At 43.4% G+C, this 24,797-nt stretch overlaps 1 protein-coding gene and 1 non-coding gene across 2 annotated transcripts in view; one reads left to right on the top strand and one right to left on the bottom strand.

The window, feature by feature from the left end:
- Positions 1–483: 483 nt before the first annotated feature.
- Positions 484–24,797, top strand: part of SMIM14 (small integral membrane protein 14) — an 81,799-nt gene continuing 57,485 nt past the window's right edge. The window contains exon 1 of the mRNA XM_066386182.1: positions 484–736. The gene's annotated coding sequence lies outside the window, so the exon portion shown is untranslated. The remainder of the gene's footprint in view (positions 737–24,797) is intronic.
- Positions 6,927–7,002, bottom strand: TRNAS-AGA (transfer RNA serine (anticodon AGA)). The gene has a single exon. It is a non-coding gene; the product is annotated as a tRNA-Ser (tRNA).

Genomic DNA, 24,797 nt, shown 5'->3' with positions numbered 1-24,797 from the left:
CCTACCAACAGCTTTCCTCTTCCCATCCCCCACTATCTCCCGACCAGCAAGTGGTACTCCTTTTGAGCTTAATTTTTTAGCCAGCTTCCTGGGTGTAAATATGCTAGGGTCAAGGGGATCAATACGGCCACATTCGACGTGCTTTTGTACGTAAGACAAAATCCTCTATATCTAATTTTCACCTGGTCCTGAGCGACCAAACACAGAATTTCTGCAGTAGTACCGTGTCTCAGCACACATTGACCCGAGCCCACCTCCTGCGCTGTTCTAGACTCCGATCGAGGACAGTCATCAGCTTAAGCAAATTGGGAAGCAATGGAGGGGAAATTGTCCACCGCGGACAAACGAAGGATAACCGGAGCGGTTAAAAGCCCCGAGGCCTCGCCCCACTCAACCGGAACTGCAACCCCCTCACTCCGCCCCCCAAGTATCGTGACTCTCGCGTCGGTCCCGCCTCCCCGGGCGCACTGGGCAGGCGCATAGTGCGCGCATGCTCAGCAGGCCGACAGCTGGGGTCTCGAGTCGCTGCAAACTGTTGCGCCGCCGCCCGCGGAAGCGGGCAGATCCGGGTCTCGTGGCTAATAGTGACGTGGTCAATCGCACCAAAACAGAGGAGGGGAGGAAGCCCGAGGCCGGGAGCCGCAGCCGCAGCGTTCCGGAAGCTCCAGGCGGTCTTTCTGCCGAGTCTGGGTCCGGGCCCCCGTCCTCCCCGCCCCGTCGGTTGTTGTCTGGGCGGGTGAGTGTCTCCCCTTCGGCCCACCTTCTCCTCGCTCCGGGTTTTCCTGGGGGGTCCTCAGGCTCTGCGGTGGCTGCGGCAGAGCGGGGCTGCTTCTTGGGTTCAGTGATTCCCGGCGAGGCTGGCGACTCTGCAGCGGGAGGAGCCAGCTGCTGCCGAACCCGCGTTCCCCGGCGATGAGCGAGACAGAAAGCCTGCAATTTGGCTTTCTCTGCAGGAAACCAGAGTCAGGGCTTGGCAGGAAAGTGGACGGTAGTCCCGGGTGGTTTTATTTTTAGGGCAAGGCAGTCAAGTCGGGTGGAGGCGTCTAGTGGAGTAAAGAGAGATTCGTAACGTAGCTGGAAGGAGAAACCCACAAATCCTGAAATTCACATTATACCTTTGCCGGGTTAGTGGAAGACGCTAGGATGCGTTCTTTGTTGTGATTGATGCGACAGGAAAGCTGCCATTCAGAAAGCGAGAGCTTTTTATCCTTCATTGTGTTCCGAATTTAAAGGATTCCTTTTTTTTTTTTTTTTTTTTTCCTGTTTGTTCAGTAAGTGGAACCAGAGCTGGCAGTAAAGAAAGAGGTAGCAGCACCTTTTACTGGAACGATTCTGTCCGGTAAACTGGTTACCGGAGTACCTAAAGTCGCACGTCGCCGTTTAAAGCCAAAGTTTTTTTTAAAAAGTGTCTTTCTATGTGTGTGAAGATTTTAGCCCAGATGATGTTTGTTAGCTGTAGAAAGTCAATAGAATATTTTTAGTTGTCCTAATTTGTAAAATCGAGGATGTGTTATCAAGAGAGTCGGATGAGCTTAACGGACGTTAACGGTGTTTGTTGAAGAGAGACCTTCATTTTTTGTTCCTCTCAGAAATCGTTGGCAGCTGTGCCAACAGTAACTTGGACGGCAGCAACTGTCTCAGCTGTGTTAGTCTTGATATCCTCAGGAAGGAAGCGCTCTCCCTGCCCAGCTCTGTGGAGGTGGCAGAAAGCTTGTGTCCCTTTCCGCTTCAGGTGGCTGGCCACGCAGATTCCGCTAGTGGAGCCTGCTGCCAGCCTTGCCAGCCTCCACGCCCCTCGAGGGCACGAAGGAGACCTGAAGACCAAACCTCCTTTTTATGCTAACTTGGATTTTAAAAAAACATCATCCCCTGCCCAAAAAATCATTAATTGAGGTGTTTCTTTGGTAAACGACAAGAAAGAAAAATGGAAGTATATGCTAATTGATTGCTCCTTATCAAATACAGGAAGAGTTCTTATGAATTGAGATTACTACCTTGTAATCAGTTCTTGTATGGTGTAACATGGACCTCTTCTTAACAGATTTCTTCCTCCTGTTTGGGCAATTGAGGATTTTTTTGGTTTGTTTGTTTTTTTAGATTTAAAAATTTTATTTATTGACCACTGAGGTGACATTGGTTAATAAAATTATACAGGTGTCAGGTGCACAATTCTACAACACATCATCTGTATGTTGTATTGTGTGTTCACCACCTCAAGTCAAGTCTACCTCCATCAGTATCTATCCTCCTGCCATCTGCCTCCACCTTCCCCCAACCCCCACTCCCTTTTCCGCCCTGGAGGTCTTTTTTCTTAATACCACTGTTGGAATCCTGTTGATTTAGACAAATGAGATTGTTTTCTTGCAGTTTTTTTTTTAACCTTTTATGCTAACACATACCTGAATATTTTTGCTTCCACAAAATAATTGGTAATATTGAGCAAAATGTTAACTGAAGCAGATAAACAGAAAAGAGGAAAAGTCATTAATATTCCTGCCATCGATAGGTCACCAAAGTGTTAGCTGCAGATTATAGCTTTTCAGACTTCTTTTTGGCCTTCATATATTTTATAAAAAAATGGTATTCAAAGAAAAAAAAGCATATGCTTTTCTGTAACCTGCTTTTTCAGATATGGACTTTTGGATCTTAACTTTTAGGGAACATCACTGTATGTTTACCAGACCATAATGATTTAAATGGTGGTTTTAAAAGCGTTCCCAATGCTGTCCAGCTTGTCTGGGCTTGCAGCAATAAGGTCCTGAAAATTTTTACTTTATAGTCATACTCAGTTTGCTTTATTAACACTGAGTCTTGATGTGTGTCCATTTGGTCCGTGCATTATGGGTGGTGCCAAAAGGAAGTGACCCCTTCACCTCAGCTTCAAAGGATAAGTACATATTACAAAGTAAACTAAATATGCTGATAACCCATTTGGGTTTCCATTAGTCATAAAATTAGCTAAATCTTTAAATCTGTATTTTCATTTTGTAGCTCTTGGGTAACATCAGTCCCAGATGCTTACTATGCATTATGTGACTTAATTTGATCTGCCTTACAGTTTGTTCAATATATATTCTAGATTTGTCCACTTTTCCCCATATCTACTGGCATCCCGTTTGCCAGCTATCGCCTCACCTTGCCAACTGCAGTAACCAGCTGGGCTCCTTGCTTCCACTTTAGCTTGCCTTTTTTTTAACTAGGACAGAGAGAGAGTCAGAGAGAGGGATAGATAGACAGGAACAGAGAGAGATGAGAAGCATCAATCATCAGTCTTAGCCCTGGCCGGTTGGCTCAGCGGTAGAGCGTCGGCCTAGCGTGCGGAGGACCCGGGTTCGATTCCCGGCCAGGGCACACAGGAGAAGCGCCCATTTGCTTCTCCACCCCTCCGCCGCGCTTTCCTCTCTGTCTCTCTCTTCCCCTCCCGCAGCCAAGGCTCCATTGGAGCAAAGATGGCCCGGGCGCTGGGGATGGCTCTGTGGCCTCTGCCTCAGGCGCTAGAGTGGCTCTAGTCGCAATATGGTGACTCCCAGGATGGGCAGAGCATCGCCCCCTGGTGGGCAGAGCGTCGCCCCTGGTGGGCGTGCCGGGTGGATCCCGGTCGGGCGCATGCGGGAGTCTGTCTGACTGTCTCTCCCCGTTTCCAGCTTCAGAAAAATGAAGAAAAAAAAAAAAAAAAAAAAAAAAAAAAAGAATCATCAGTCTTTCATTGTGACACCTTAGTTGTTCATTGATTGTTTTCTCATATGTGCCTTGACCATGGGCTACAGCAGACCGAGCAACCCCTTGCTCGAGCCAGCGACCTTGGGTCCAAGCTGGTGAACTTTGCTCAAACCAGATGAGCCTGCGCTCAAGCTGGAGACCTTGTGGTCTTGAACCTGGGTCCTCCGCATCCCAGTCCGATGCTCTGCCCACTGTGCCACCACCTGGTCAGGTCCACTTTAGCTTTTTATGGTTCATGCCCTTTTCCATAGCCTAAGACATCCTTTAAAATGTAAATTAGATTGTCATCCCTTTGGTTAACAAAATTTTATTTCTTTTTAAATTGAATTTATTGGGGTGTTATTGGTTGCTAAAATTACATAGGTTTCAGGTGTACAATTCCATTATATATTATCTATATTATATTGTGTGTTCACCACCCAAGTCAAGTCTTCTTCCTTTACCATCTATCCCCCCTTTACCCTGTTCTACCTCCCTCCACCCCCTTTCCCTCTTGTAATCCTCATACTGTTGTCTGTGTGTATGAAGATTTTTTTCCTTTGCTTAATCTCTTCCACCTTTTTCACCAGCCCTCTAACCCCATCCCCTCTGACAGCTGTCAGTTTATTCTCCATATGTATGAGTCTGTTTCTATTTTGTTTTGTTGGTTTATTTTGTTTGATTCCACATATAAATGAGTGGTACTTGTCTTTCTCTGACTGGCTTATTTCATTTAGTGTACACAGATAAAGTTAGCCAGGCTTAAAAACTAGGAAGAGAGGAAAGACAATTAGTAAGGTAAGATTCCTTTCTTTTTTTTTTTTTTTGTATTTTTCCAAAGTTGGAAATGGGGAGGCAGTCAGACAGACACCCGCATGCGCCTGGCTGGGATCCACCCAGCACGCCCACCAGGGGGCGATGCTCTGCCCATATGGGGCGTCGCTCTGCCGCAATCAGAACCATTCTAGCGCCTGAGGCAGAGGCCACAGAGCCATCCTTAGCGCCCGGGCCAACTTTGCTCCAATGGAGCCTTGGCTGCGGGAGGGGAAGAGAAAGACAGAGAGCAAGGAGAGGGGGAGGGGTGGAGAAGCAGATGGGTGCCTCTCCTGTGTGCCCTGGCCAGGAATCGAATCCAGGACTCCCGCACACCAGGCCGACACTCTACACTGAGCCAAACGGCCAGGGCCAAGATTCCTTTCTTTTTCATGGCTGAGTAGTATTCCATTTGTTACCTTTGTTGAAAGCTTCCCCTCATATTCAGAATAAAATCCAGACTGCTTACCAGAGCTGGCCAGGCACTGCATATTTTGGCACTAGATCAGTGTGGTGGAGCCTTCCTTTGTTTCAGCCTCACTAGTATTGTCCCTGGAACTTGCCAGTCTTGCTCCTGCCTAGGGCATTTTGCACTTGCTGTCGTCCCCTAGGACTTCACTACTCTTACCCCAGATCTTGCTGCTGATTCCGTGATGTAATGCAGGTCTTAGTTCAGATGTAGCCTCGTTAAGGAGATTGCCCTGCATTGAACTCTATTCTCTTGTTTTCTGCCTAATATTTGTCACTATTTGGAATTTCCTTATTTTTATTTTTATTTTTTTTAGTGAGAGAGACAGACAGACAGGAGTGGACAGAGATGAGAAGCATTACTTGTTGCGGCACTTTAGTTGTTCATTGATTGCTTTCTCACATGTTCCTTAACTGGGGGGCTACAACTGAGCCAGTGACCGCTTGCTCAATCCAGTGACCTTTGGGCTCAAGCCAGTGACTATGGGGTCATGTTTATGACCCCATGTTCAAGCTGGCTACCCGTGCTCAAGCCGGTGACCTTGGGGTTTCAAACCCGGGTCCTAGCGTCCCAGGCTAACGTTCTGTCCACTGTGACACTGCCTGGTCAGGCATGCCTGCTTTCTTAATCACTATGCCCTGTTGTCTTTGAACTTAGAACTGTACACAGCATTTTGGCAAGCTATGTTTTTTGTTAAGGGTAAGATAATGTTTTCTGTCCCATTTCCAATCCTATCCTTAATGAAGTCTATTGTTTTATTGGTCTTTTTGTCAGAAGGTGTACAGCTGAGAGATGACCTCAAGAAACATTCTGCAAAGCCTCCTAGGTCTTTTTGCTTTGCTATTATGAGTAATCAACCTACTGAGCTTTAAGTAAATTTGGAGTATTTTCTCCTTCCTGTACATTCATTACCTTGCATTCCATACATCAAAGCCCATCTAATGCTTCTGCCTCATTGTACAGTTATTTGGATTTTTCCTACATATTCTCCATTGATTTGGATATTTTACTATTTGGACTACTATTGGATCATCGTAAACTGAATAAATTTCTCACTGCAAGATCCTTTTCCAAATGAATTTTAAAAAATGGTAAATTTGATTATTGCATTGATATTTTTGTGGGGAGACAATCTAGAGAAATACTGGTTGTCTTTCCTCTCTTCCTAGTCTTTAAGCCTGGCTGTTTATCTGTGGAGTTAGGTCACATACGACCTTTACCAGAGCTCTATTCTAACCCACCTTAGGCTTCTGTAAACAGCTATATGAAACATCACTTTACATTCCGTATTTGTCTGTGGCTGCCTGCCCTATTTGACTGTGAGGCCCTATGAGGTCAGGGAGGACTAATTCGGCTTGTTGATGGAATAAATAAATAAAGAAAAATCTCAACTTTATTCTATATCTGTAAAAAACAGCACATTGCTAAAAATAATTATTGTAATACTCTTTCATGTAATCTAGTAGGACTTAGAACAAAAACCTCAGTATAAGACACTAAATTGTCTAAATGGATAATAATAAATAATGATATATTAGTATATGGGTTATAAAAGTTTGGCTGAAAATTAAGCACCCCCAACTGTTCTTTGTTACATTGTGGGTTTTTTTATTTTTATTTATTTATTTATTTATTTTTCATTTTTCTGAAGCTGGAAACAGGGAGAGACAGTCAGACAGACTCCCGCATGCGCCCAACCGGGATCCACCCGGCACGCCCACCATGGGGCGAAGCTCTGCCCACCAGGGGGCGATGCTCTGCCCATCCTGGGCGTCGCCATGTTGCGACCAGAGCCACTCTAGCGCCTGAGGCAGAGGCCACAGAGCCATCCCCAGCGCCCGGGCCATCTTTGCTCCAATGGAGCCTTGGCTGCGGGAGGGGAAGAGAGAGACAGAGAGGAAGGAGGGGGGGAGGGGTGGAGAAGCAAATGGGCACTTCTCCTGTGTGCCCTGGCCGGGAATCGAACCCGGGTCCTCCGCACTCTAGGCCGACGCTCTACCGCTGAGCCAACCGGCCAGGGCCTGTGGTTTTTTTTAAATTTTATTTTATTTTATTTTTCCGAAGCTGGAAACGGGGAGGCAGTCAGACAGACTCCCGCATGCGCCCAACCGGGATCCACCCGGCATGCCCACCAGGGGGCGATGTTCTGCCCATCTTGGGGCCTCGCTCTGCTGCAATCAGAGCCATTCTAGCGCCTGAGGCAGAGGCCACAGAGCCATCCTCAGCGCCTGGGCAAACTTTGCTCCAATGGAGCCTCGGCTGCGGGAGGGGAAGAGAGAGACAGAGAGGAAGGAGAGGGGGAGGGGTGGAGAAGCAGATGGGCGCTTCTCCTGTGTGCCCTGGCCGGGAATCTAACCCGGGACTTCCACATGCCAAGCTGATGCTCTACCACTGAGCCAACTGGCCAGGGCCTGATTTATTAATTTTGGACATTAATGTAGTTTTGTTTTCATCATTATAAATACATTTTTTAAAAATTGTTTTTGTGGGGCCTTACAGATATCACTCTTTTAAAAAAAATTTTTCATATATTGATTTAGCAGGAGAGAGAATGGCAGGAACATCATCTGTTCTTTTATGGCCCTGACCAGGGATCGAACTGGCAGCCTCCATGCTTCCAGACAACGCTCTAACCAACAAGCCATCCGGCCAGGGCTTTACTGTTATAAATATTATGATGAACCATGACTTTAAATAGTTAACCCAAGCTCTGAATAATTAGAGTAACCAGTCTAATTACAAAATAAGTCACATTTAAGCTAGTTTAGTGATTTGAAATGTAGTGATTTTAATAGTAACTTAACAAGTATAGACAGTATACAAATATTGATCAACTTACGACCATTCGACTTTACAATCACAGTCGCTAACCATGACTGCTCTGCATCTGGCAGCACAAGCATTGTCCAGCTGGGCGTACGCCAGTGCGGACCAGCTTCCGGCAGCACTACCATCTCCATGTGCACCATTTAACTGTTATCCCAGACTCTGTACAGCAATTTGTGTTTTGTGTCTTGGGTATTTTTCATCAAACCCCTCCCAAGATGTCTACCAAGAGGAAATTGTCTTTGCAAATATTAAACCAGTTGTACTGGTAATGCAGTGTTTTACTTAAACCTGACGAATGTAAAAATAAGAAACAAAATGGTGTAGAGATGATACAAATGGCATAAAATGAACAAAGAAAATTATGATATATAACAATAATGAAAGAAAATTATGATAAACTATGACTTAAAGATTTTTATATCATTTCACAGTACTGTACATATAGTCTACTCAACTTACGAACAAATTGTGTTACGACTGGTCTGTTGGAACCAATTGTGGTTGTAAGTTGAGCACTAGCTGTACATACTTCTGCAATACTACCGAATTTATAGGAAGGTTTCTAATAGAAGTTGCCTGTGAGGAGAGGAGATTACCTTTTATTTTTGGGGTTTTATTATTTTTAAAAAACCTTCCTGCCTGACCTGTTGTGGCGCAGTGGATAAAACATCGACCTAGAAATGCTGAGGTCGCCGGTTCGAAACCCTGGGCTTGCCTGGTCAAGGCACATATGGGAGTTGATGCTTCCAGCTCCTCCCCCTTCTCTCTTTCTGTCTCTCCTCTCTGTCTCTCCCTCTCCTCTCTAAAAAATGAATAAAAATTAAAAAAACAAACAAAAAAAAAACAAACCTTCCTGTGAATTTTAAAACTATTAAAATTCTTGGTCTATTAGCTCAGTCTGTTAAGAGCATCATCTGAAACAACAAGGTTGCAGGTTTGATCCCCAGTCAGGCACACATGGGAAGCAACCAAAAAATGTACAACTGACTGGAACAACAAATGCTTCCCTTCCTTCTCCCCTCTATCTCTCTCCCCCTCTCTCTCCCCTCCTCTCTCTCTTCCTTCCTCTCTCTGTCTCTCTAAAAATCAGTAAAAGTTAAGACCTGGCTGGATAGCTCTGGAGCGTTGTCCCAGAACTTAGCAGTTGCCAGTTCCATCCCCAGTCAGGGCACATATAGGAGCAGCTTGATGTTCCTGTCTCTCCCTACCTCTCTCTCAAAAAACAAAACAAAACACTATAAATGTGTTTTGCTTTTAAAATTAAATTCAACTCTATTAAAAAGTGTATATTTTTCTAAACTAAAATAACTTTTAGGTCTATAGTTGTGCTTATATTTTATTTATAACATTTTAAACTTAAGTGCATTTGTTTTGGAGAAAGTTCCCTTCTTGTTGCTTATTTTCATATTGAGTTTTCATTTCCTTTTTAAAACTTAGGTCAAAGCACTGATGTGAGTTCAGCTTTGTAAAAATACAAATTCAAGCTGGTTTTTGCTTGACTGCACTCATTGACAAGTGGTACAGGTGCAACACTTGCAAAGTTGACCAGCTAATAAAGATTCTTCAAATCAAGTTAGGGATGCAGTAAGCATCTTTATGGTATATGCACCAGACTTAGAAGTTAGTGTTCTGGCTGCTACCTTATTTTCTTTTACAATATACTTAAAAAAAGAAAGAAAAAGTTAATTTATTTTAAGATATGTATTTTGTTGCTCTTTGCAAAGGTAATGTTGCAACTGACTTGTTTTAAATTTTGAACACTTGAAATTTCTGCTGTTTGTTCAGGTATCCTTTTTTCATAACATTGCTTTCTTTATCACAGTGATTTTGAGCATTTGTCCTGGTATCATGAATGACATGTGTGTAGATATGTCATGTAAGCTGTAGCATGGTTGAGAGACGTTTTGATTTACATGAGTTGTTAGAGCAGTAGCCATAACTCGTTCTGCTCAAAAAGTCACATGGGCAAGCAGGTGAGTGAGAATGATACTGAGAAAAAGTCAAGATTCACTGTAATTTATCTGAATGATGTAAATTATTCATAAACTTGTAACATTACTTGTGATGTACCTTACAATTTCAGAAGACATTAGTACAGTGTGTCCGTAAAGTCATGGTGCACTTTTGAAATACTGTATTATATACATACTGGAAAGTTGCTAAGAGACTAGATTTTAAATACTCTTACCATGAAAAGAAATGGGAATTATGTGGTGGTATGGAGGTGGTAGCTAATGCTATGGTGGTAATCATTTTGTGGTATCAAATCAACAAAAGCTATACATCTTATACCTACACTTATGTTAGTTATATCTCAATAAATACAGTGTGTCCGTAAAGTCATGGTGCACTTTTGACTGGTCACAGGAAAGCAACAAAAGACGACAGAAATGTGAAATCTGCACCAAATAAAAGGAAAACTCTCCCAGTTTTATACCTATTCAGAGCAGTTTGATGTGGGCTCACACACAGATTTTTTAGGGCTCCTTAGGTAGCTATCCCGTATAGCCTCTACAGACTCGTCACTGACTGATGGCCTACCAGAACGGGGTTTCTCCACCAAACTGCCGGTTTCCTTCAACTGCTTATCCCACCAAGTAATGTTATTCCTATGTGGTGGCACTTCATTATAAATGTGCCGATATTCACGTTGCGCTTTGGTCATGGATTCGAATTTAGCGAGCCACAGAACACACTGAACTTTCCTCTGTACCTGTCCACATCTCGACTGGCATGGCTGTGGGCTGCTCCGCTGTATACACTGTGGTACGTCATCATCTGTGCATGCACACATGCTGCCACATCATCCTACAGAAACTGGGAGGGTATTCCTTTTATTTGGTGCAGATTTTACATTTCTATCGTCTTTTGTTGCTTTCCTGTGACCGGTCAAAAGTGCACCATGACTTTACGGACACACTGTACTTTGCAATACTGCTGTTGAAAACTGCCTTCCTAACATTTATAAGCAGTCTATATCCACTATGATTTGGGATTACATAGTATGGATTTTTTTTTATCATCTGTTGAATTTTTCTGTGTTTTTTTTAATGTTTATTTTATTGATTTTAGAGAGTTAGGAAGGAGAGAGAGAGAGAGACAGAAACATCAATATGTTCCTGTATGTGCCCTGCCTGGGGATCAAACCAGCAACCTTCGTGCTTCAGAATGATGCTCTAACCAGCTAGGTTCTCCAGCCAGGGCGAATTTTTCTGTTTTTAACTTATGAAAAGTAGCCTTTTCCCCCCGAGTTTATATATACATTTTTTGATGAAATGCATATGTATTTTCTTTTTTTAACTACTAAGTATTCTTGAGAAGAAATTTAGAAAACATGAAACTTAGGGTTATGATATTGAATATAAACAAAAATGATTCAATTAGAAAGTTTTTCTTTATTTGACTATTGATTATAAATTTTTCTCCTGGATCTTGAGAGAATCTTTGAGATTATGTAGGAGTAAGGGACAGTAGGGAGAGACAGGAAATTCTTAGGTGAGGGACCAAGATTCAGAACAGAAGACTTCTTTCTTCCCTTTCTCTTTTATGTCCAAGATTAATAGTTGAGCCACAGGGGAATACAAGCACTCCAAAGCAGTATACAGAGAATTTGGGCTGAGGGTTGATGATACATTTCAAATCTAAGGTCTTAGAGTTGAATTGGCCCAGAGCATTTTACAGTTTATAAAGAACTCTTACAAATTCTCACTTGATCTGCACAACAGCCCTTCAAAATGAATAGTTTCAGTTAACACTCCTGTTTTACAGATGGAGAAACTGAAGTCACAGAGAGCCTAAGTAATTTATCCATTCTCAGTAGTAATGACATAACTTGAATCATTTATCTAAGATGTATTCTTTTTTCTGTCCCATGATGTTTTAGCAAGTGTTCCCTAAGGTGATTCCTAGAATATAATTAGGTAATGCTAAGGAAAAAAGGGTTACTGAGGAAAGAAGATAGTGTCTAAGTAAAATATAGGAAAATAGGGTCATAGTAACTGGGAATTCCAGAAAAGTGGTGGGAGCCCCTGAGTGGTCATTTAATAGAGTTCTATGCTCAGTGTCAGCCTAAAAAATTCAATTAAAGAAAATAGTAAGAGTCCTGTGCTGCAGAGTCATGGAGGAATTAGGGAGCTAAGAAAATTCTTGATGACTTGAAGAGTTAAGCTTTTAGTAGCAATGGGAAGGTTGAAAGAAGTAGCTTTCCTTTTCTTTGAATTTGACTTTCTCCAGAGAGGTTATCACAGAAGTCATTTGTCTGTGACATTTGTTTTGGCTAATGATGTTGGTATGTAATTATATTATTATCATATGAGTTAATAATTAACTTGATTGCCCTCTTGGAAAAAGGGGCTGCTGTGTGTGTGTGTATGTGAGAAACAGAGTGAGGGACAGATAGGGACAGACAGGCAGGCAGGGAGAGAGATGAGGAGCTTCAATTCTTCATTGAGGGTCCTCATATGTGCCTTGAACCCTGGGGCTACAGTAGAGCAAGTGACCTCTTGTTTTAAAAAATTTTTTGTATTTTGCTTAAGTTGGAAACGGGGAGGCAGTCAGACAGACTCCCGCATGCGCCCGACCGGGATCCACCCGGTATGCCCACCAGGGGGCGATGCTCTGCCCATCCGGGGCGTCGCTCTGCCGCAATCAGAGCCATTCTAGTGCCTGAGGCAGAGGCCACAGAGCCATCCTCAACGCCCGGGCCAAGTTTGCTCCAATGGAGCCTCGGCTGCGGGAGGGGAAGAGAGAGACAGAGAGGAAGGAGAGGGGGAGGGGTGGAGAAGCAGATGGGCGCTTCTCCTGTGTGCCCTGGCCAGGAATCGAACCCAGGACTCCTGCATGCCAGGTCAACGCTCTACCACTGAGCCAACCGGCCAGGGCCGCAAGTGACCTCTTGCTCAAGCCAGCGACCCTGGGATCAAGCCAGCCACCTTGGGCTTCAAGCTAGCGACCTTTAGGCTCAAGCCAGCAACCATGGAGTCATGTCTATGATCCCACACTCAATCCAGCAACCCTGTGCTCAAGTTGGTGAGCCTGCGCTCAAGCTGGCGACCATGGGGTTTCAAACCTGGGTCCTCTGCATCCTAGTCCAATGCTCTGTCCACTGCGCCACCGCCTGGTCAGGCCAAGGGCCTGCTTTTTATTTCATCTATATCCTCCTCAGAACTTTTCTGCCAGTTACTTAGTCCCCTGAGGACTTAGAAGCTCTAGCCTATTCAGGAAAGAAGTGAGAGAAGACATGGTTTTGAATCCTACCTCTAGCTCTGTGACTTGGAGTAAATCACTGAAGTTCTCTGGACCTCAGTTCTTTCCTTCTTAAATTAGAGTGAGAACTGATGCATTCCCAGAGTTTTAATAGTACCACTTGTGAAGTATCATTTGTTGAGTATGAATAAATGAAGACTTTGCATCCGCTAATCTATATGTGATCAGTGTGCAGTGATATTCTGCACAGGCTTCCTGATCATGCTGTCCTTATTTCCTCTATTTATACATTTTTATTGTATTCTATGGAAAGGACACATTCTGTTACCCTTTTTTGTTTTTGTATTTTTCCAAAGCGAGAAGCGGGGGGGGGGGGGGCAGTGCAGACAGACAGACTACTGCATGCGCCCAACCAGGATCTACCTGGCATGCCCACCAGGGTGTGGTGCTCTACCCATCTGGGTCATTGTTTCACTGCAACCAGAGCCATTTCTAGCATCTGAGGCAGTGACCATGGAGCCGTCCTCAGCACCTGGGCCAACTTTGCTCTAGTGGAGCCTTGGCTGTGGGAGGGGAAGAGAGAGAGAGAAAGGAGAGAGGGAAGGAGTGGAGAAGCAGATGGGCACTTCCTGTGTGCCCTGGCCGGGAATCGAACCCCAGGACTTGCACATGCCGGGCCTATGCTCTACCACTGAGCCAACTGGCCAGGGCCTTTTTTTTTTTTTAAGCTTGCCTTAGTCTCTTTTTGAATAGTGTGCCGTCTGAAAGAGTGTCTTTAAGCTTTTTGTTATCCTGTAAAAATATTTTATGTTAAGAATTTCAGAGGTGGTTTTTATTGTATTTTACTCTTATAAATAGCTACTTTTAGATGAAACAATGTAGGGTCACCTTATTGGATCAAAGAAATACGTAATTATAATTGCTTGGCTATTAATTTGAATTTTTAAAAATACGGAATTCAGAGAATTCTTAAGCACAGAGAATAATGATATTTAGGGTATATAATTTGTTTTATTTCAACATTTAAATTTTGAAAATGTCTTAACCTCTCCCATGTGTAGCTCTAATACAGTTTTTAACAAATGATGATTGATTTAAATGAGTCTGTACCCTTTTCTTGCCTACTTCCCATTAGAGATACAAATATAGTTTAAAAGTATGCCATTAGTAAGAAAAAGGAAGTCAATAGATAGTTTTCTCATTTCTGTACTGCTCTAAAGTTGTCTTTGTAAAGTTGAAACAGATGTAACAGGCATGGTTGGTCATACCTGACCATGTGGAATAAGTCCTGGTAAGGAATTTACATTGTGACTTCCTGTCCAAGCTGTTTATCATACCAGATATGTCATCATGGTCAAATTGCTAGCTTATTTGAAATTATTAATATTTTCCTAATTTTAATACAGGGATAATTTTTCTGCTTTGAATTTGTCAAAAGGGTGGTTATTAGTATGTGAAAGGAGTTAATAAAGCTAAAGACAAATATAAACTATTAGAAGGGTGGCTGTATGTTTGGGGGATTTTTTTTGGTATTTTTTCTGAAGTGAGAAGCAGTGAGGCAGAGAGAGACAGTCTTCTGCATGCACCATACCGGGATCCACGCAGCGTGCCCACTATGGGGTGATGCTCTGCCCATCTGGGCTTGCTCCGTTGCAACTGGAGCCATTCTAGTGCCTGAAGCAGAGGCCATGGTGCCATCGTCAGCGCCCAGGCCAACTTTGCTCCAATGGAGCCTTAGCTGTGGAGGGGAAGAGAGAGACAGAGAAAGGAGAGAGGGAAGGGTGGAGAAGCAGATGGGCGCTTCTCCTGTGTGCCCTGGCCTGGAATCAAACCCTGGACTTCCACACACTGGGCTGCCACTCTACCACTGAGCAAACTGGCCAGGGCCTGGCTAAGTTTGATTGAGATCCATTTTTTTGTGTGTGTGTGTGTGTGACAGAGACAGAGTCAGAGAGAGGGACAGAGACAGACAGAAAGGGAGAGAGATGAGAAGCATCAATTCTTTGTTGTGGCACCTTAACTGTTCATTGATTGCTTTCTCACATATGCCTTGACTGGGGGGCTCCAGCAGACCGAGTGACCCCTTACTCAAGCCAGCGACCTTGGGCTCAAGCTGGTGAACCTTGTTCAAACCAGACGAACTTGCACTTAAGCTGGCGACCATGGGGTCTCGAACCTGGGTCCTCTGCATCCCAGTCCGACACTCTATCCACTGTGCCACCACCTGGTCAGGCGAGATCCATTTCTTATTTCAGTCGTTATTTATTTATTTATTTTAAGAGAGAGAGAAAGACTGGGACAAACAGGGACAGACAGGGAAGGAAAGAGATGAGAAGCATTAGCTCGTACTTGTGGCACTTTTAGTTCATTGATTGCTTTCTCATACATGCCTTAATGTTTTAGACCATTTACAAGCATCTCTCCACAGATGAAAATTTATCTTTACGATATTCATGTGTGGAAGTTTTGGTATCAACCTTTAGTATTTACTTTAGGTAGAGTCTTTTGTTTACATGTGTATGTAAATATTTACATATATACACATTTACATACCATATGTAAATACAAGGTAGGGCAAAACCAGGTTTACAGTTGTTTGTATGGAAATAATACAATAATTAATAAATAATACTATACCTGACCTATGGTGGTGCAGTGGATAAAGCGTTGACCTGGAATGCTGAGGTCTCCGGTTTGAAACCCTAGGCTTGCTCAGTCAAGGCACATACGACAAGCAACCAATGAACAACTAAAGTGAAGCAACTATGAGTTGATACTTCTCATTCTCACCTTCATCCCACCCATGTAAAATCTTCTTCTTTTTTTTTTTTCCCTGTATTTTTCTGAAGCCGGAAACGGGGAGAGGCAGTCAGACAGACTCCCGCATGTGCCCGACTGAGATCTACCCGGCATGCCCACCAGGGGGTGACGCTCTGCCTACCAGGGGGCGATGCTCTGCCCCTCCGGGGTGTCGCTCTGTTGCGACCAGAGCCACTCTAGCGCCTGGGGCAGAGGCCGAGGAGCCATCCCCAGCGCCCGGGCCATCTTTGCTCCAGTGGAGCCTCGGCTGCGGGAGGGGAAGAGAGAGACAGAGAGGAAGGAGAGGGGGAGGGGTGGAGAAGCAGATGGGCGCTTCTCCTGTGTGCCCTGGCCGGGAATCGAACCCGGGACTTCTGCACGCCAGGCCGACGCTCTACCACTGAGCAAACCAGCCAGGGCCTTGTAAAATCTTTAAAAAAATTATATAACCTGAATAGGTGGTATCGCAGCAGATAGAGCATCAAACTGAGATTCAGAGGACCCAGGTTTGAAACCCAAGGTTGCAGGCTTGAGCACGGGTTCACTAGCTTGAGCACGGGATTGCTGGTTGAAGGTAAGATCATAGATATGACCCCATGGTTGCTGGCTTGAAGCCCAAAGGTCACTGGGTTGAACCCAAGGTTGCTGGCTTGAGCAAGGGGTCACTCGCTCTGCTGTATCACCCCTGTCCCTCCATCAAGGTACATATGAGAAAGCAGTCAATGAACAACTATGGAGCCGCAATGAAGAATTGATGCTTCTCATCTTTCTTCCTTCCTGTCTGTCTCTATCTGTCCCTCTCGCTGTCTCTTTCAAAAATATGTAATAATACAAGAATAAATTATTTTGTGTATTCACAAGTATAAACCTATTTTTGTTCCTCCCTCTATATATCGTATTTCCCCATGTATAGGACGCCCCACGTATAAGACACCTTAATTTGGGGGCCTGAAATTTGGAAAAAAATGTATTACATAAAGTTATTGAACTCAAGTTTTATTCATCATAAAATTCATACAACTCCTCATCACTGTCAAAACTCCCATCTATTAGCTTGTCCTCATCTGTGTCTGATGATAAATCACTATCTTTATATATTGCCTTGTCCTCAGTTCCATTTATGGTATTTGAAATGCCAAACTTTTTTTTTTTTTTTTTTTTACAGAGACAGAGAGAGAGAGGGATAGATAGGGACAGACAGACAGGAACGGAGAGAGATGAGAAGAAGCATCAATCATTAGTTTTTCATTGCAACACCTTAGTTGTTCATTGATTGCTTTCTCATATGTGCCTTGACCGTGGGGCTACAGCAGACCAAGTAACCCCTTGCTCGAGCCAGCGACCTTGGGTCTAAGCTGGTGAGCTTTGCTCAAACCAGATGAGCCCGTGCTTCAGCTGGCGACCTCGGGGTCTCGAACCTGGGTCCTCCTCATCCAGTCCGACGCTCTATTCACTGTGCCACCGCCTGGTCAGGCTAAAATGCTACACTTCTTAAATGACTTGTCAATCTTGATGTTATCCCAGGATCTTTTCACCCAGGTACAAACTTCTCCTATAGTTGGTTTCTTCACTCTTTCTGCTGGTGTCAAATTGTCCCCAGAAGACTTCATCCATTGGTTCCATTCATATCTTATAGCAGCTTTGAAGGGTTAATGCTGACATCAAGTGGTTGGAGCTGGGATGTCAAGCCTCTACTATGATGACAAGCTTTGTTTTTTGCTCTGCAGCAATCTTCTTTGTGTTTTTTGTTATGTGTGCACACATAAGTCAGGTTTGCATAAGAGCCCACCTGGTCTCCTCCTCCAGACTTCCTCAAGCCGATCTTTATCCCATCCTGATCCATTCAACCCTTGTCATTAACATGGACAGTCACTCCTCGAGGAATATCTTCTTTTGGCATTGTTTTGTGTTTGAAAATTAGCATGGGAGGCAGCTTGGTTCTGTCAGTACAACAAGCTAGAGCAACTGTATAATAGCTCTTTTCATGTCCACTTGTCTTCACAGTTACAGTTTTCACCCCCTTCTTATCAACAGTTCTGTTACTTGGGACATCAAATTGAAGGAGGACTCGTCCATATTTGCAGTCTGTCCCAACTCAAACTGATGTGTCCAACATTGAATGACAAAATGATGAAATTCAAGGACTTTCTGCTCAAAGCTTTCCGGCATCTTCTGGGCAAGTCTGGTGCATGTACGCATGCTTAGTCCATTTTGTTTCATGAACCTGAAGCACCAATTGTATCCTCCTTTGAAATCAGTAACTTCTTTTTCATCAGCAATTCTTCCTGCCTTATGCTGAACCATCTTTGTGGACACAGGCTTTCCAATTGCCCTTTGCTCTTCAATCCATATTTTCAATTCCCTCTCTAAATCAGACCATTTTGCTAACTTGCTTCTTCTCATGGCCTCCTTCTGCTGTGGCATTTCAGTAGGGTTTCTTCTTCCTGTAGCCAGTCTCAGATTGATTTCTCAGTTGAAGGAGGACCAAATTTATGTTCAGCAGCACAATTTCCATTCACTTTTGCAAACTGGATCACTTTTAACTTGAATTCAGCACTGTACGAAAATCTTCTCTGAGCCATTTCTGGGCAGAACGTGGCAAAACATAACCTACCATAATATACTGATAGCAAGTGTGAAACAATGAGCTCAAAGACACAAGCGTGGAAAAGTGGGAAATGCAAGTAAAAAAAATCAACAACCACTATATGAGACATACCCAGTTTTTAGACCCCAGATTTTTTGGAAAAGGGTTTGTCTTATACATGAGGGAATATGGTAATTTGAGTCATAAAGTAAAATGTAGTATAGACCAGTGGTCCCCAACCTTTTTTGGGCCACGGACTGGTTTAATGTCAGAAAATATTTTCACGGACCGGCCTTTAGGGTGGGACGGATAAATGTATCACATGACCAAGACAAGCGTCAAGAGTGAGTCTTAGACGGATGTAACAGAGGGAATCTGGTCATTTTTTAAAAATAAAACATCATTCAGACTTAAATATAAATAAAATGGAAATAATGTAAGTTATAAAGATCTCTGCGGACTGGTACCGGTCCGCGGCCTGGGGGTTGGGGACCACTGGTATAGACAATTAGGGAAACAAGTAGAAAAAAAAAATCATTGATTACATTACGAGTATAATCATTTTATTTATTATTATTATTTTTTTTGTATTTTTCTGAAGCTGGAAACGGGGAGAGACAGTCAGACAGACTCCCGCATGCGCCTGGCCGGGATCCACCCAGCACGCCCACCAGGGGCCACGCTCTGCCCACCAGGGGGCGATGCTCTGCCATGACCAGAGCCACTCTAGCGCCTGGGGCAGAGGCCAAGGAGTCATCCCCAGCGCCCGGGCCATCTTTGCTCCAATGGAGCCTTGGCTGCGGGAGGGGAAGAGAGAGACAGAGAGGAAGGAGGAGGGGGGTGGAGAAGCAAATGGGCGCTTCTCCTATGTGCCCTGGCTGGGAATCGAACCTGGGTCCCCCGCACGCCAGGCCGAAGCTCTACCACTGAGCCAACCGGCCAGGGCCAGTATAATCATTTACTGTAGAATAGTTCTGTAGGTTTAAATTTGGGACATATAGTAATTATACATATTTTTCCCCTTAACTACAAGAATTTCACATTGAGCATACTGGATCTGTGACTCATTGCTTATGAAGGAAATGAATTTCTTAGTTATATTGCTCTTGGAAACAGAATCAGAGAACTAACTCTTATTGAAGAAGAGAGGAAACTGCAAATTGGCAAAAAAGTAAGGAGGTTAAATAAGTACATATTTTTATTCACCCTTGAAAAAAGTAAAGGAGGAATCAGGTTGACAAATTTTAGGTTCTTAGAATCGACTGGTTTTTTGTTGTTTTTTTTTTTTGTATTTTTTTGAAGTTGGAAACGGGAGGCAGTTAGACAGACTCCCGCATGCGCCTGACTGGGATCCACCCAGCATGCCCACCGGGGGGCGATGCTCTGCCCATCCAGGGCGTTGCTCTGTCGCAGTCAGAGCCATTCTAGAGCCTAATGCAGAGGCCACAGAGCCATCCTCAGCGCCCGGGCCAACTTTGCTCCAATGGAGCCTCGGCTGCGGGAGGGGAAGAGAGAGACAGAGAGGAAGGAGAGGGGGAGGGATGGAGAAGCAGATGGGCGCCTCTCCTGTGTGCCCTGGCCCGGAATCGAACCTGGGACTCCCGCACGGCAGGCCGACGCTCTACCACTGCCAACCAGCAAGGGCTCGACTGCTTTTCTTTATTTCCTAGTAAGGAATGAATCTGAGGTGTATAAAAGGTAAGATGACATTTTGTTATATTTTGATGTGGGTATCAGGATTTGTTTAAAAAGGAAAGGAAAGGAAAGGACTTTTCCAAGTCATTCAGTTAATGTTGGGACCACAATGGAGCTTGGGCAACAGGGGTCAGAGACTCCAAGTCATAGTGTGAAAAAATTGAATGCTCACATGGAAGGACAGAAATACCTATCTCTGCCTCAAATCAAAATTAATTTATAACCCTCTTGCAGAATTACAGGGAGGGCAGTCTCCAAAAGTTTCTGGAGAACAATGGATGATTGTGGAATTAATGGTGTATTACCCAATGTTACTAACTTAAATAAAATCTCAGTAATAATTTTTCTTTTTATCAATTTAAAAGGACTTTCTTTCCGAGGATCACCTGGAAGTAGAATTAGTGTGCTTTGTCTCTGACCTGTGATAGTTTTGTAGGCTTTCTTTGTTTTTGATGTCCTTAACAGTTTTGAGACCTACTGGTGAGATATCTTGTAGAATTCCCCTTAGTTTGAGTTTGATGATTTTTCTCATAATTTGACTTGGTGTTAGAGTTTTTGGGATAGAATGCTACAGAGGTGAAGTACCTTTCTTGTCACATCTTATCAGAGGGTATTTAATATCAACATAATATCACTAATGATGTTTATTTCAATGTTTTGGTTAAGGTAGTGTTTGCTAGGTGTCTCTGATATAAAGTTACCTTTTCTTTCTGTATTCTGTCCTTTAGAAATGAGCACTAAGTCCAGTCCACATTCAAGGTTGGGGGAGGGGTTAGGCTTCACCTTCTAGAGCAGTGGTAGTCAACCTGGTCCCTACCGCCCACTAGTGGGCATTCCAGCTTTCATGGTGGGTGGTAGCGGAGCAACCAAAGTATAAATAAAAAGATAGATTTAATTATAGTAAGTTGTTTTATAAAGATTTATTCTGCCAAACTTAGCGAAAATCCGACATAAAGTACTTGGTAAGTAATTATTAGTATGTGCTTTAACTTGCTGTAACTCTGCTTTATAAATTTTATAAAGTAAAGTTACTTCCCTACTTTATAAATCATTACTGTGGAATTGGTGGGCGGTTAGAAAATTTTACTACTAACAGAGACACAAAAGTTGGTGGTAGGTATAAGAAGGTTGACTACCCCTGTTCTAGAGGGAGATAAACCTACTAATATTTGAAATTCTGTAAGGAAGATTTGTCTCTTTCCTTGCCTTGGGAGTATAACATGCAATGAAATGAACATTTTTATATAGTTCTTGATAAAAATTACATTTTAGAATGGTTGTAGCAGTTTTGTTTTTAGGTGAAACTTTGCATTTTAATTTGCATATATTAGATGACTTAAAGTGACCTCTAAAAAAGGTTTGTTAATTAGTTATAGTTCCTCTTAAGCGAATTATTTTTTTCGTTTGGACTTTACCTATTTCAAAAATATTTTTTTTTTTTTTTTTTTTTTCATTTTTCTGAAGCTGGAAACAGGGAGAGACAGTCAGACAGACTCCCGCATGCGCCCGACCAGGATCCACCCGGCACGCCCACCAGGGGCGACGCTCTGCCCACCAGGGGGCGATGCTCTGCCCATCCTGGGCGTCGCCATGTTGCGACCAGAGCCACTCTAGCGCCTGAGGCAGAGGCCACAGAGCCATCCCCAGCGCCCGGGCCATCTTTGCTCCAATGGAGCCTTGGCTGCGGGAGGGGAAGAGAGAGACAGAGAGGAAAGCGCGGCGGAGGGGTGGAGAAGCAAATGGGCGCTTCTCCTGTGTGCCCTGGCCGGGAATCGAACCCGGGTCCTCCGCACGCTAGGCCGACGCTCTACCGCTGAGCCAACCGGCCAGGGCCTCAAAAATATTTTATAGACTCTCTTTGTCTTATACACTTGAGATTTATTTACATTTTGCTTACTAGTCCTTAATTTTTAATCATCTTAAGGGTTTTATCTTTTATTCAGGTCTCATGACCATTCATTCTTTGTCTTGTTGTATTCTTTTAGTTTTTTCTTCTGTTCAGTTTACTCTCTGGAAGGAAATTTGCTAGCCATTGGTAAAGGAAGAAATAAACAAATACGGCCATTTTAGGTAAAAGTCATGTAATGGTAGTTCCATTCCAAAACAGTGTCAGTCAGAACTATTGTGGGTTTATGTATCATCTGATTATATTATTTGCTTTAAAAATTCATGACTGGTCTGACCTATGATGGTGCAGTGGATAGAGCGTCAACCTGTAATGCTGAAGTCTCTGGTTCAAAACCCCTGGCTTGCACGGTCAAGACACATATGAGAAGCCACAACTATGAGTTGATGCTTCCCACTCCACCCATTGCATTTCTCTCTAGCCTCTCTCTAAAATCAATAAATCTTTTTTTTTTTTTTAAACAGGGACAGAGAGAGAGAGAGAGACAGGAACTTAAAGAGATGAGAAGCTTCAATCATCAGTTTTTTGTTGCGACACCTTAGTTGTTCATTGATTGCTTTCTCATATGTGCCTTGACCACGGGCCTTCAGCAGACCGAGTAACCCCTTGCTTGAGCCAGCGACCTTGAGTCCAAGCTGGTGAGCTTTTTGCTCAAACCAGATGAGTCTGCACTCAAGCTGGCGACCTTGAGGTCTCGAACCTGAGTTCTTCCGCATCCCAGTCTGACGCTCTATCCACTGCGCCACCGCCTGGTCAGGCTAAAATCAATAAATCTTAAAAAAAATTCATGGCTCGCCCTTGCCGGTTGGCTCAGTGGTAGAGCGTCGACCTGGCGTGCAGGAGTCCCGGGTTTGATTCCTGGCCAGGGCACACAGGAGAAGTGCCCATCTGCTTCTCCACCCTTCCCCTTCTCCTTCCTCTCTCTGTCTCTCTGTCTCTCTCTCTCTCTCTCTTCTCCTCTCGCAACCAAGGCTCCATTGGAGCAAAGTTGGCCCGGGCGCTGATGATGGCTCTGTGGCCTCTACCTCAGGTGCTGGAATGGCTCTGGTTGCAACAGAGCGATGCCCCAGATGGGCAAAGCATCTCCCCCTGGTGGGCGTGCCGGGTGGATCCCGGTCAGGCACATGCGGGAGTCTGTCGGACTGCCTCCCCGTTTTCAACTTCAGAAAAATACAAAAAATAAAATAAAAATTCATGGCTCATTCTCCCAAGAATTTTGTGTTAAAATCACTTAAAATATTTACTATTTTGAAATACCTTATACAAATAGCTAATCCATTTAAAATTACTTTTATAATCTTAAAATCTATGTTGACATTTTATTATGTTTTGGGAATTTTTATTAACCCTAGATAATTTTAAAATAGATCTGCTTTTAGAAGAGAAATTTAGATCCCTGGCTGGTTGTCTCAGTGGTAGAGCATTGGCCCAGCCTGTGGGTGTCCCAGGTTGGGTTCCCAGCAGAGCATCACTCCCTACTGGGCTTACTGGGATCCCGGGTGGGGCACATGCGGGAGTCTGTCCTGCCTCCCTGCCTCTCACTTAAGAAGAGAAACTTAGAATATAGTAGATTCTTAAAAGCATATATCCCAAACCAAACATTTTCTTCTGTAAAAGGAACCAAAATTAACTTTCTCTCACGTACACAAACATATAAACACTTTTTCTCCCTAAATCTTTAATGGGTTGGAGATATTTTTTCCCCTTCTTGTGAGTTTTTAACTCCTATGGCAACAAAAAATATAGCTCCAAAATAAAAGAACTGAAGTAAAATTGTCAAAAGAAAATTTCAGTGTTTATCATTAACCTTCAGTTCCTCCAGCATGTTCTGGAAGAAATCAGTGTGTTAAAACATTAAAGAAAATGAAAACACTTTCCAAATTATATTTCCTATTACCATTAATATTTTCACTAACTTTGTTGGGATTTGAGATTTATTTTTCTGTGGTTTGCAGATTTATTTATTTATTTATTATTTTATTTTATTTATTTATTTCAGAGACAGAGAGAGGGATAGATAGGGGCAGACAGACAGGAATGGAAAGAGATGAGAAGCATCAATTATCAGTTTTTCGTTGCAACACCTTAGTTGTTCATTGATTGCTTTCTCTTATATGCCTTGACCGTGGACCTTCAGCAGACCGAGTAACCCCTTGCTCGAGTCAGCGACCTTGGGTCCAAGCTGGTGAGCTTTTTGCTCACACCAGATGAGCCCGTGCTCAAGCTGGCGACCTTGGGGTCTCGAACCCGCGTCTTTCCGCATCCCAGTCCGATGCTCTATCCACTGTGCCACCGCCTGGTCGGGCTGTAGATTTATTAACTCAAAGGCTAATAGTCTGAGAAGATAGTTAAGTAGAAAAATGTGTGAAAATAGACCTATATTAATCTGGTTTTGGTGCCACCTAGAAGGAAGGGAAGTAAATAACCTATAAAAAGTTCTCAATTTTATTATGATATAACAATGGATTAATATTCAATAATATAATATAAAGAGCTCCTAAAATCAATAAAATAAAGTTTGAAAAATAAGAAATATAAATGCCAACAAACTTGAAAAGCTGCACAGTCTTATTAGAATTAGGTGATAAAGTCAGTGTCCATAAAGTCATGGTGCACTTTTGACCGGTCACAGTAAAGCAACAAAAGACGATAGAAATGTGAAATCTGCACCAAATGAAAGGAAAACCCTCCCAGTTTCTGTAGGATGATGTGGCAGCATGTGCGCATGCGCAGATGATGACGTACCACAGTGTATACAGCGGAGCAGCCCACGGCCATGTCAGTCAAGATGTAGA

The sequence above is a fragment of the Saccopteryx leptura genome, chromosome 5 (genome assembly GCF_036850995.1).
Source record: "Saccopteryx leptura isolate mSacLep1 chromosome 5, mSacLep1_pri_phased_curated, whole genome shotgun sequence".
Classification (NCBI taxonomy): Eukaryota; Metazoa; Chordata; class Mammalia; order Chiroptera; family Emballonuridae; genus Saccopteryx; species Saccopteryx leptura.
Note: the sequence above shows the minus strand (reverse complement) of the source record. Positions and strands in the feature narration are given on the sequence as shown.